Source organism: Primulina tabacum, chromosome 18, assembly GCF_025594145.1.
Source record: "Primulina tabacum isolate GXHZ01 chromosome 18, ASM2559414v2, whole genome shotgun sequence".
Lineage (NCBI taxonomy): Eukaryota > Viridiplantae > Streptophyta > Magnoliopsida > Lamiales > Gesneriaceae > Primulina > Primulina tabacum.
The window spans coordinates 2681131-2693267 of NC_134567.1; positions in this window are offsets into that span (position 1 = coordinate 2681131).

Below are 12137 nucleotides of genomic sequence, written 5' to 3' on the forward strand. Positions count from 1 at the left end.
AAGGGCCTATAGCCATGGTTAGATCACTCCCCTAGCATGTCTAAGACGTGACTAAGTCGCTCTTTTGGTGGCTTGGTCCATGGCTCATCGGTTTTAATAAAAACATCACAACAGCCCCATGTCCCTTCGGCCCCTTCAAATTTCAGCATATGCAATTCGGTTTTGGGTTGCTTGGTATGGATCTTCTTTGGCCTATGGCCCATAGCCATGGTTCATACCATGCTCTTAGATGTCTAGATCGTGCCATGGTCAATCAAATGGCCACTGGAACGACGCAAGACATCGATCAAAGCAAAACACTACACACGCATGCACGTTGGTTCTCGGTTGGAGTTTCGGTTGAGTTATGGTGTGACGCGGATTGTGGCTGGCCTAAGGCCCTTAGCCATGGTTCAAATCACTCCTTGGGATGTTGGTAAGAGTCTCTGGTCGGTGGTTCATGCCCCAATGGCCGGTAGTCTCGAAAACTACACAAGTTACACGATTCTACAGTTGCTGGAATTTTACAGCAAGTTGTGGTGTTGATTCGGTGGCTCGTTCGAGTTCTCGGTTGGCTTTTAGCCTATTTCCTTTGACGGGACAGTGCCCCTTTGAGTTGGGAAGGTCATGTTTTAGACCGTTTGTGATTCGGATCATTTTTGAGGTCGTACGAGAATTTACGGTGCGATGTGCCAAATTGACTCTCGAAAGAGCGTTTCGTGTTTTGACCTCCATTCCACCTAGATTTCGACCCTATCATTTTAGGAGCATTATTTTATGATTTTTTTAGCATATTTTAATCATGACTATACGTCGGTTCAGTGTCGGTTCAGGTTGGCTCGGAGTCATGATTAAATACGAAGTCATTAGGCATCATAGTCGCATCTTTTGAACGTAAATTGCATAGTTGGTCAAGTTTAAGCTATTGCATATTCTTCATGACAGTTAGGTTGCAGCGAGCCTGGGGACGATCCAATCCAATCCAATTGGTAACATATACAGGAATTTTCATTATGCCAGTTAATTATTTTACGTGCATTAAATAGAAAATGATTATTTTTGAGATTTATGCGATATGGCTTGTGGTTCATTCACTATGTGGGAGTATTATTTTATACGGTCGCCAGTGACCGCTCAGTTCAGTTTGGTACCACCCGGTCGCCAGTGACCGGCCAGCTCAGTTCATTTTCAGACTCCCCAGTAGCCAGTTATCGATCAGTTCAGCTTAGTGCAGTGGCCACAGGCGTAAAACATAATCTCAACAGAAAATTTTACCAGTTATTTCAGTACAGGCTCCAAAGAGCAAACATTTTTTTTCTGTGATTATCAGTTCAGTTATGCACGTATTATAATTGCTCAGTACAGATTATTTTCAGCATGCCTCAGGACAGAATATGTTATTTCATGCATATTTTAATTCAGATTTTTACTCGTTACCTGCGATATATGCATGCTGAGTCTTTAGGCTCACTAGACTTGATTGTTGTAGGTACTGATGAGGCCAGGGCCGAGGGCGGGGACCAGTGAGCCAGCTTGGGTCGGCAGTAGTGGCACCCGAGGACCTCAGAGCAGCAGTTGTTATTTTATTCCGCAAACATTTTATCAGTCGTTGGATATTTTTAAATTGTGATTTTTGGTAAACTTTATTTTCTTCCGCTGCAATATTTTGAAATATTGAACTTGATTCACCAGTGATTTTATGAATGAGGCCATTTAAGTTCTTTTAAAAAGAAAATTTTTAATTTTCCGCAAATTTTCAAGCAAGAAGTTCTAGGGCCTTTGCAATTGGTATCAGAGCGGTGGTTCTGTATAGGGTTACACTACTACTGACCACGAGAAGCTCACGAAGCCACGCCTTCGGTCTGTAAGTTTTACAGTTCAGCATTTTATTTATAGCATGAATTATTTTGACAACATGCTTCCATGAAATAATTTCAACCAGATTTTCAGTATTTCAGTGTTCATTCAAAATAAATTATGGAATTATGCATGTTAGTTACGTATGGGTTATGTTGGAACAGTATGCCCCCTAGACGTATTCTAGAGCGCAATAGAGAGGAGGAGCCTCGCCGAGAGGACAGAGAGGAGCATAGACAGGAGGGAGACCTACCACCTCCTCCACCGCCCCCACCGGACATGAGTGCCCAGATGCTAGCTGGGATGACACAGTTCTTCGCACAATTTGCGGGGAACAATGTGGTGGTGACTAGGCCGACAGGGCCAGAGGCTGTTTACGAGCGATTCATGAAGATGCGTCCAAAGGAGTTTTCTGGGACGTCTGACCCCATGATTGCCGAGGGATGGATCAAATCCCTCGAGGTTATCTTCGAGTTTATGGAGCTGGGAGATGCAGACCGAGTCCAATGTGCCACCTATCTGTTCACTGGAGACGCCCGCTTATGGTGGGAAGGAGCGTCAGTAGCCCTGACCTTGGCTACACTGTCATGGACGCGCTTCACGGAGGTTTTCTACTCCAAATATTTTGCCGAGGAAGTGCGCACCAGGTTGACCACTGAGTTCATGAGCCTGAGACAGGGAGATATGACGGTTACGTAGTTCATCTGTAAGTTCGAGAGGGGCTGTCATTTTGTGCCCCTGATCGCGAATGATGACAAAGCCAAATTGATGCATTTCCTGGTGGGTCTACGGCCGATCTTGCGCTGGGATGTTAGGGTGTCTGACCCTGCTACTTTTGAGATTGCTGTCTCCAAGGCCCTAGCCGCAGAGCAGGATTTGCGGGATATCGAGAGGGATCGCCAGGGCAAGCGCCCAGTTCAGGTACCACACCGCCCTCCTCCTCATCAGCATCAGCAGCATAACAAGAGGCCATTTCATGGGCCGCCTAGAATCAAAGGCCAACAGCAGCAGCAGCAGCAGGGGCGCCCAGCCCCGAGGACTTTTGAGCACCCAGTCTGCCCCAGGTGCTCACGCCGCCATCCTGGAGCATGTAAGTCTAGCTCAGGAAAGTGTTTTAAGTGTGGCAGCCCAGACCACATGTTGCTGCAGTGCCCTCAGAGAAATCTTCCTACTCAAGGCAGAGTTTTTGCTCTCCACGCCGCGGAAACCAACCCGGAGACTATGTTGTTGACAGGTACCTTTAAACTTTAAGTTATTATTTGAATTTCGTGTTTTGGGAATAAGGATTAAGATTGAACTTAGAACTGTGATAGGATTGCATGCTCTACTCAGTAGTATTTTGGAGATTTAAGTTAGAAGAACTTTGACCATTGCATGTCTATAAGTTTAGTTCTTGTAGCTACTGGATTCAACTTAGAGCTCCGCTCTTTCAGGGAGAATTTTTATATCTGGTTCCGCTACAAAGGTCTTGATAGATTCAGGGGCCACTCACTCGTTTATTTCGGAGGTCTTTGCAAACTTTCTCAAGATCAAGACCATTGGGCTAGACATAGCCTTTTCAGTAGTGTTGCCGTCAAGCGAGGAGATGGCAGCCACCAATGTTATCCGAGATATAGACCTTGAGCTGCACGGTAATCTTGTTTATGCGGATCTGATTGTGCTACCGATGCCGGAATTTGACATCATCCTAGGGATGGACTGGCTATTGAGGAACATAGTGTTGATAGACTTCCAGCGGAGATCTGTTCTTGTCCGACCGCCTGGAATGGAGCAGTTCTTATTTGAGCCGGACAGGTACTTTCCTTTACCGCGCATTATTCCTTATGTTCAGGCCAGGAAGCTCATGCATAGAGGGTGTCGGGCATTTCTAGTGACCTTTTTATCTGTCCCCGAGGAACCCAGCCAGTCAGCCTCAGATGTTCCGATTGTCAGAGATTTCTTAGACGTTTTTCCCGAAGATGTCTCTGGTATGCCACCCGAGAGAGAGGTGGAGTTTTCCATTGAGCTTATGCCAGGTACGACTCCGATATCCAAAGCGCCGTACCGACTAGCACCGACAGAGATGGTAGAGCTTAAGAAGCAGATACAAGAACTTCTGGACAAGGAGTTCATTCGCCCTAGCTTCTCACCTTGGGGCGCGCCAGTCTTGTTTGTTAAGAAGAAGGATGGCTCTATGAGACTTTGCATTGACTATCGGGAGTTGAACAAGGTTACAGTGAAGAATAAATACCCACTTCCGAGGATTGAGGATCTGTTTGACCAGTTGCAGGGAGCTTCGATTTTCTCCAAGATTGATCTGTGCTCTGGCTATCACCAGTTGAGGGTGAGAGATGCTGATGTTTCCAAGACTGCTTTTAGGACTCGTATGGCCACTATGAGTTCCTTGTGATGCCGTTCGGACTGACGAATGCGCCAGCGATCTTCATGGATCTCATGAATCGCGTATTTCAGCCATACCTCGACCAGTTTGTGATAGTGTTCATAGATGACATTCTCGTCTACTCCAAGAGTCGGGAGGAGCACAGCAGACATCTGACCACAGTGTTGCAGACATTGCAGAAGCACAAATTATTCAGAAAGTTCAGTAAATGCGAATTCTGGTTAGAGAATGTGGCGTTCTTAGGCCACATCGTTTCTAGCAGTGGTATTGAGGTAGACCCAGCAAAAGTTGCAGCAGTCAGAGATTGGGTTGTGCCTCAGAATGCATCAGAGATCCGCAGTTTTCTTGGCTTAGCAGGATATTATCGGAAGTTCATTAAGGGGTTCTCTTCGATTGCAGTTCCACTCACAGCACTGACCAAGAAGAATGTGAAATTTGTTTGGAGCGAGGAGTGTCAGAAGAGCTTCGATACTTTGAAGCAAGCTCTTATCTCAGCACCAGTTTTGGCCGTGCCGTCAGGGTCCGGTGAGTTTGTACTGTATACCGATGCTTTGAAGCTCGGTCTTGGCGCCGTATTGATGCAGCATGGGAAGGTAATAGCTTATGCTTCTAGACAGTTGAAGACTCATGAGAAGAACTACCCTACCCATGATCTAGAATTGGCGGCCGTAGTTTTTGCCTTGAAGATTTGGAGGCATTATCTGTATGAAGAGAAATGCCAGATCTTTACCGACCACAAGAGCCTCAAGTATTTCTTTACGCAGAAGGAGCTAAACATGCGTCAGAGGTGTTGGTTGGAGCTTGTGAAAGACTACGATTGTGACATTAGCTACCACCCGGGTAAAGCTAATGTAGTTGCGGATGCATTGAGCAGAAAAGTCGCAGTGATGGCTCATTTGACGATTCAGAAACCTCTTCAGTTTGAGATACAGATGTTTGATCTCGAGACTTATCCTCGAGGTAGAGTTCCTCGTCTATCTACCTTGACCATTCAGTCTTCCCTTTTGGACCGTATTCGCAGTGGTCAGTCAGCAGATGAGCAATTGGCACAGTGGAAGAAGAGAGATGAAGCCAAGGGCAGTGTCTTGTATTCAGTCAGTGATGGTATTGTGAGATACCGAGACAGGATATGGGTTCCTAGCAGTGATTCTATTCGAGCAGATATTTTATCAGAAGCCCATACGTCGCCGTACTCTATTCATCCAGGGAGTACAAAAATGTACAAGGATCTGCAACTATTGTATTGGTGGCCTGGTATGAAGAAGGACATCAGACGTTTTGTGTCCGAGTGTCTGACCTGCCAGTTAGTGAAGGCCGAGCATCAAAGACCAGTAGGTTTGCTCAAGCCTCTCCCTATTCCCGAGTGGAAGTGGGAGAATGTTACCATGGACTTTGTGACCGGATTGCCGAGGTCAGCCAGAGGATCGAATGCCATCTGGGTGATTGTAGATCGTCTTACCAAATCAGCGCACTTCTTGCCTATTAAGACGACTTTCACCATGGTTCAGTATGGAGAGTTGTATAACCGGGAGATAGTCCGACTTCATGGTATTCCAGTTTCGATCGTATCTGACAGAGATCCCAGATTTACTTCCTCATTTTGGAAGAGTTTGCATTCAACTTTGGGTACGAAGTTGCTGTTTAGCACAGCTTTCCATCCGCAGACAGATGGGCAGTCAGAGCAAGTTATTCAGATCTTAGAGGATCTTCTCCGTGCTTGCGTCATTGATTTCTCCGGGAGTTGGGAGTCGAACTTACCATTGGTAGAGTTCACCTATAACAACAGTTTCCAGTCATCTATAGGTATGGCTCCGTATGAAGCGCTGTATGGACGCAAGTGTAGATCTCCTGTTCATTGGGATGAAGTAGGATAGAGAGCAGAGTTGGGTCCAGAGATTGTTCAGCAGGCAGCAGAGGTAGTAGCCAAGATCCGTGATAGGATGAGGACTGCTCAGAGCCGACAGAAGAGTTATGCCGATCAGCGGAGGAGAGACTTAGAGTTTGCATTGGGCGATCATGTCTTTGTGAAAGTGGCACCTATGAAGGGTGTCATGAGATTTGGCAAGAAAGGGAAGCTCAGTCCGAGATTCATTGGACCGTTTGAGATCCTCGACAGAGTTGGGACGCTAGCGTATCGTGTGGCTCTTCCGCCGAATCTGGCCGGAGTACACAATGTGTTCCACGTCTCCATGCTGAGGAAGTATATGGCAAATTCTTCGCATGTGCTGAATTTCGAGCCGTTGCAGCTTACTCCGAACTTATCTTATGAGGAGAGACCCGTGCAGATCCTAGACAGGCAGGAGAAGAAACTTCGGAACAAGCTGGTTAAGCGAGTCAAAGTCAAATGGCTTAACCATTCTGAGGAGGAAGCTACGTGGGAGTCTGAGTCAGAGATGAGGGAGCGTTACCTCGAGTTATTCGGTGAGTTCTAATTTCGATGACGAAATTTATTTTAAGGGGGAAAGGATTGTAGAACCCGTAAATCAGTAGACGTATAAGCCATGCATAATTCTAGATTTTTAAAATTTAGTTGACTTCATTGCATGATTATTTTAAATGCATTTCTTTGAAGTTAATTATTTTTTTTTTCAGTTCAGTAGTTTGATTTTTAGCATTTCAGTTATTTTATTGAGGCCGGACTGGAGTTGGAGTTTTGAGATAGAATTTAAGATTTGAGAAATATTTCCAGAAGTTAATTTAGCTAGCAAGTAAGTTCATTTAAGTTAAAAAGAAGGTGTGAGGATTTAATTTAAGTTGCTTGAGATGATTAAGAAATAAGCCCATTTAAGTTGCTTAATTAAGGGGTTAGCTCACTAAATTAATTAAAGGATTAGTAAGGCTTTTAAGGATTATTAGTTGACTAGATAATCAACATCTCCCCTACCTTTTTTTTTAAAAATTTCGGCCCCCCTTAGATTTTTGATCAACTCATTTGCCAACTCATCCTTGACCAATTCTTTGCCATCTTTTAGCATGCTAATAATTCCAATTATCTATCAACCTCCATTTATTAATTAATTAGCATGATCCTAGTCTAGATTAGGATGGAAATAATCGGCCACTACAACTAGCAAGCACCAAAAAATCTTTTGATATCAAACTAGAATTCAAAATTCAAATGAGAAGACTTAGTCTTGATATGATCCTATTATAGTGCACCCTTCTCCTCACCTTCATAACCATCATTTCTCCCCTCTCCTTTTCGAAATTTAGAGTGTATTCAGATTAGAAAATCGTGAGCCATAGCTAGGGAGAAAGGCAAGAAAAATCGAGAGCCAAGAAAGGTAGAGAAGCAAGCAACTCCGTCTCCTCCGCGCCGTCTCGTCTCTTTTTTTCGTTTCTATTTCAAACGATAACCAAGGCATGTCTAGATCCTTTCAAAACCTCAATCAAGTCCTATTATCATATTTTTTAACGTTACATGATCATCATTTTATAGCATAACCGAAATATATCAAGAATTTTCAGAAAAATACAAAGTGCAGATTTCGGCCCCTTCATGATGCTCTTCACGGTTGTGCTTGTTTGTGTATATTCAGGTGGATGGTTCGACTCCAGGCTCCCAAGGCAACATCTATACACGTAATAGGATGCATTAGGATCAGATTTGTCCGTTCATTCAAGCCCCTGGTTGCTGGAAATTCAGAAATGGACAGCAACCTCTCATTTGGTCCATTATGAGTTTCGAAATTCAGTTTTAATGGCAAGGAAGAAGGATCTGATCTTGGCTGCCCCAAGGGCCTATAGCCATGGTTAGATCACTCCCCTAGCATGTCTAAGACGTGACTAAGTCGCCCTTTTGGTGGCTTGGTCCATGGCTCATCGGTTTTAATAAAAACATCACAACAGCCCCATGTCCCTTCGGCCCCTTCAAATTTCAGCATATGAAATTCGGTTTTGGGTTGCTTGGTATGGATCTTGGTTGGCCTATGGCCCATATCCATGGTTCATACCATGCTCTTAGATGTCTAGATCGTGCCATGGTCAATCAAATGGCCACTGGAACGACGCAAGACATCGATCAAAGCAAAACACTACACACGCATGCACGTTGGTTCTCGGTTGGAGTTTCGGTTGAGTTATGGTGTGACGCGGATTGTGGCTGGCCTAGGGCCCTTAGCCATGGTTCAAATCACTCCTTGGGATGTTGGTAAGAGTCTCTGGTCGGTGGTTCACGCCCCAATGGCCGGTAGTCTCGAAAACTACACAAGTTACACGATTGTACAGTTGCTGGAATTTTACAGCAAGTTGTGGTGTTGATTCGGTGGCTCGTTCGAGTTCTCGGTTGGCTTTTATCCTATGTCCTTTGACGGGACAGTGCCCCTTTGAGTTGGGAAGGTCATGTTTTAGACCGTTCGTGATTCGGATCATTTTTGAGGTCGTACGAGAATTTACGGTGCGATGTGCCAAATTGACTCTCGAAAGAGCGTTTCGTGTTTTGGCCTCCATTCCACCTAGATTTCGACCCTATCATTTTAGGAGCATTATTTTATGATTTTTTAGCATATTTTAATCATGACTATACGTCGGTTCAGTGTCGGTTCAGGTTGGCTCGGAGTCATGATTAAATACGAAGTCATTAGGCATCATAGTCGCATCTTTTGAACGTAAATTGCATAGTTGGTCAAGTTTAAGCTATTGCATATTCTTCATGACAGTTAGGTTGCAGCGAGCCTGGGGACGATCCAATCCAATCCAATTGGTAACATATACAGGAATTTTCATTATGCCAGTTAATTATTTTACGTGCATTAAATAGAAAATGATTATTTTTTAGATTTATGCGATATGGCTTGTGGTTCATTCACTATGTGGGAGTATTATTTTATACGGTCGCCAGTGACCGCTCAGTTCAGTTTGGTACCACCCGATCGCCAGTGACCGGCCAGCTCAGTTCAGTTTCAGACTCCCCGGTAGCCAGTTACTGATCAGTTCAGCTTAGTGCAGTGGCCACAGACGTAAAACATAATCTCAACAGCAAATTTTACCAGTTATTTCAGTACAGGCTCCAAGGAGCAAACATTTTTTTTCTGTGATTATCAGTTCAGTTATGCACGTATTATAATTGCTCAGTACAGATTATTTTCACCATGCCTCAGGACAGGATATGCTATCTCATGCATATTTTAATTCAGATTTTTACTCGTTACCTGCGATATATGCATGCTGAGTCTTTAGCTCACTAGACTTGATTGTTGTAGGTACTGATGAGGCCAGGGCCGAGGGCGGGGACCAGTGAGCCAGCTTGGGTCGGCAGTAGTGGCAACCGAGGACCTCAGAGCAGCAGTTGTTATTTTATTCCACAAACATTTTATCAGTCGTTGGATATTTTTAAATTGTGATTTTTGGCAAACTTTATTTTCTTCCGCTGCAATATTTTGAAATATTGAACTTGATTCACCAGTGATTTTATAAATGAGGCCATTTAAGTTCTTTTAAAAAGAAAATTTTTAATTTTCCGCAAATTTTCAAGCAAGAAGTTCTAGGGCCTTTTCAGGACGGCTGCTAGGGTTAAGGGGAGTTTAGGGTTAGTGAAAGTAGGTTTAGGTTTATTTAAAATGCACTAATGAGCCCTTAATTATAATTTTAAAAGGACTAAAATGATTTTTGAGCCCATTTAGCAATAAAACAAGCCCAAAAATGCTCCTAAAAAATATTTCGTTTTGATACGTTTTTGAAAATATCGCCCAAGCCCTCAAAAAGTCATCTGAATCGTTAAAATTTGTGTACCGATAAAACTTACGACCCAACGATTAAAAATACCCATCAATGCCTATTTTTCGAAAACACTTTTAAAAACACCTCATAGTATTAAATAAAAATTAAACATGTAATAAAAATAATTTTTATGATAATTTCCCGGTCTCTGTTCTTCGATTGAACGCGATATGCATCTAGAAACCCTAATGCATGAACTTTTAAAAATAATCGTGAAAAGAATCCTATCAGCAATAATTATGCATGTAATGCATCATAATAAATAAACATATATTTCAAATAAAACCTAGGTCGCATGCATTCAGGTTACGAAATTTAAATTTCCTGGACCTTACGACTACAATCAGAAATATCATGAATTTTCAAAGTTTCTAGTGATCCTATGACGCTAAAAATGCAAACGAGACGCGGAAACGTGGCCTAAACGATTATGCCATAAATAAAAATCAGAAGACGAATGATTCAAGCGAAAAGAAGAGAGATCCACACTAGATGCTGCAATATCTGTGTAATGCCTGAAGTAAACTTCAGAAGTTGTTGATTTAGTAATGTGATATTACTAAATAATTAATGTTTTTAAAGAGGAAAATATGACATATTTTGATCATATGAAGTCCAAATGATTTGAAATTTGGATATAATGTAGAAAAATCAAAGATATAAAAATTTCATGTTTTGAGTTTTGAAAAATTTGATCGTTTGATTAGTCCAAAGAGATCTACCGATGTTAAAAATGTTAAATATTTTATATTATATTATATTATTTTATTTTATTAATATAATATAATATTAAAAAAAGAAAATGAATTGAGTCGGTGTAATTCATATTGAATTCAATCGAACTCATCAGAAGATATGTTAACATATGAGACATGAGAGAAAAAGGGGAGATAAGGTTTTTTATTTTCTTTTCAATCGTGCGGCTTATCGGTTATCCAATCGACGAACCGACATCAGTTTTGGATCGTTGAAATGAGGTCTTCGATTTGAAGTATAAATTTTATAGTTTTGGTGATGTTTGAAATTCGTCGATTTCTGGAATAAATTTTATAAATTGTTAAATCATACTGAAATTGAAGATTGTTGAATAGTGTATGATTTTAACGAAGTAGAGAATATTATAGTGGTGTTATTTTGAATTATTCATAATTTGTTATAATTAGGGATTTTTAATCGTTGGATTGAGATTGAAGAGTTGTTTGTCAGTTATTATTAATTCTGATCGTATATTCGAAGTCTACGAAGTATAGACTACACGTTGATATAAAGTTTGCGTAGTTTAACGGATGTTGTAAAATAGCCTATTAATTGGAGTTAATTTATTAGGGTGTATTTTATGTTAGTATTGTGAATTAAATACACCAGAATATGAAATTGTTGAACGATAAGAATTTATAATCGAGTTTTATATCTCGTTGAATTAATTGTTTTTGGACTATTTGATGTTGTATATTGAGGCTGTTATGATTGTGTTGATACGGTGACAATGATTTGATAATTATTGTTGAATTATTTAGATACATCACAAGCATCGGGATCAAAGAAATAACCAGATTTTATATATACTCGATTATCATGTACGTGTTGAAGTACGAGCATATGTTGTTATTGTTTAGTATTGATGAATACTATTGCGTTGAACGATGATAAATCACTGGAATTAGGTGATTTGATATTATATCTGTTGTTATTTATTATTGTTGATGTTGTTGGCTGTCGTTGTTGGGAGACGTCACGTTGATGTTGTTCGTTCAACGATATTGCTGTCGCCGGAGTTGGAGTGCGACGTATCGTTGATGTTGTTGTTCGTTCGACGATATTGCTATCGCCGGAGTTGAGGTGCGACGTATCGTTGATGTTGTTGTTTGTTCGACGATATTGCTGTCGCCGGAGTTGGGATGTGACATATCGTCGATGATATTGTTGCAGTGTGATGTTGTTGAGGTTGTTGATGGCTGATTGTCCAGAAACGACAAAGGTGGTATTTCTATTATGATTTCATTTATATTTTATGTTGTTAATATAAGCGTTATGTATTACGATGATGATTGTAGTGTATGCTCACTTTTTGGGGACTTTTTCTGTTGGACAGGTTACAGGACTATGCTGTGAGACATGATAGAGGTTAAGGACTAGGTGTGTCTATTCAAACAGTCATGTAGTTGATAGTAGATAGAGACAGTATAGTTTATTGTCTTATTTG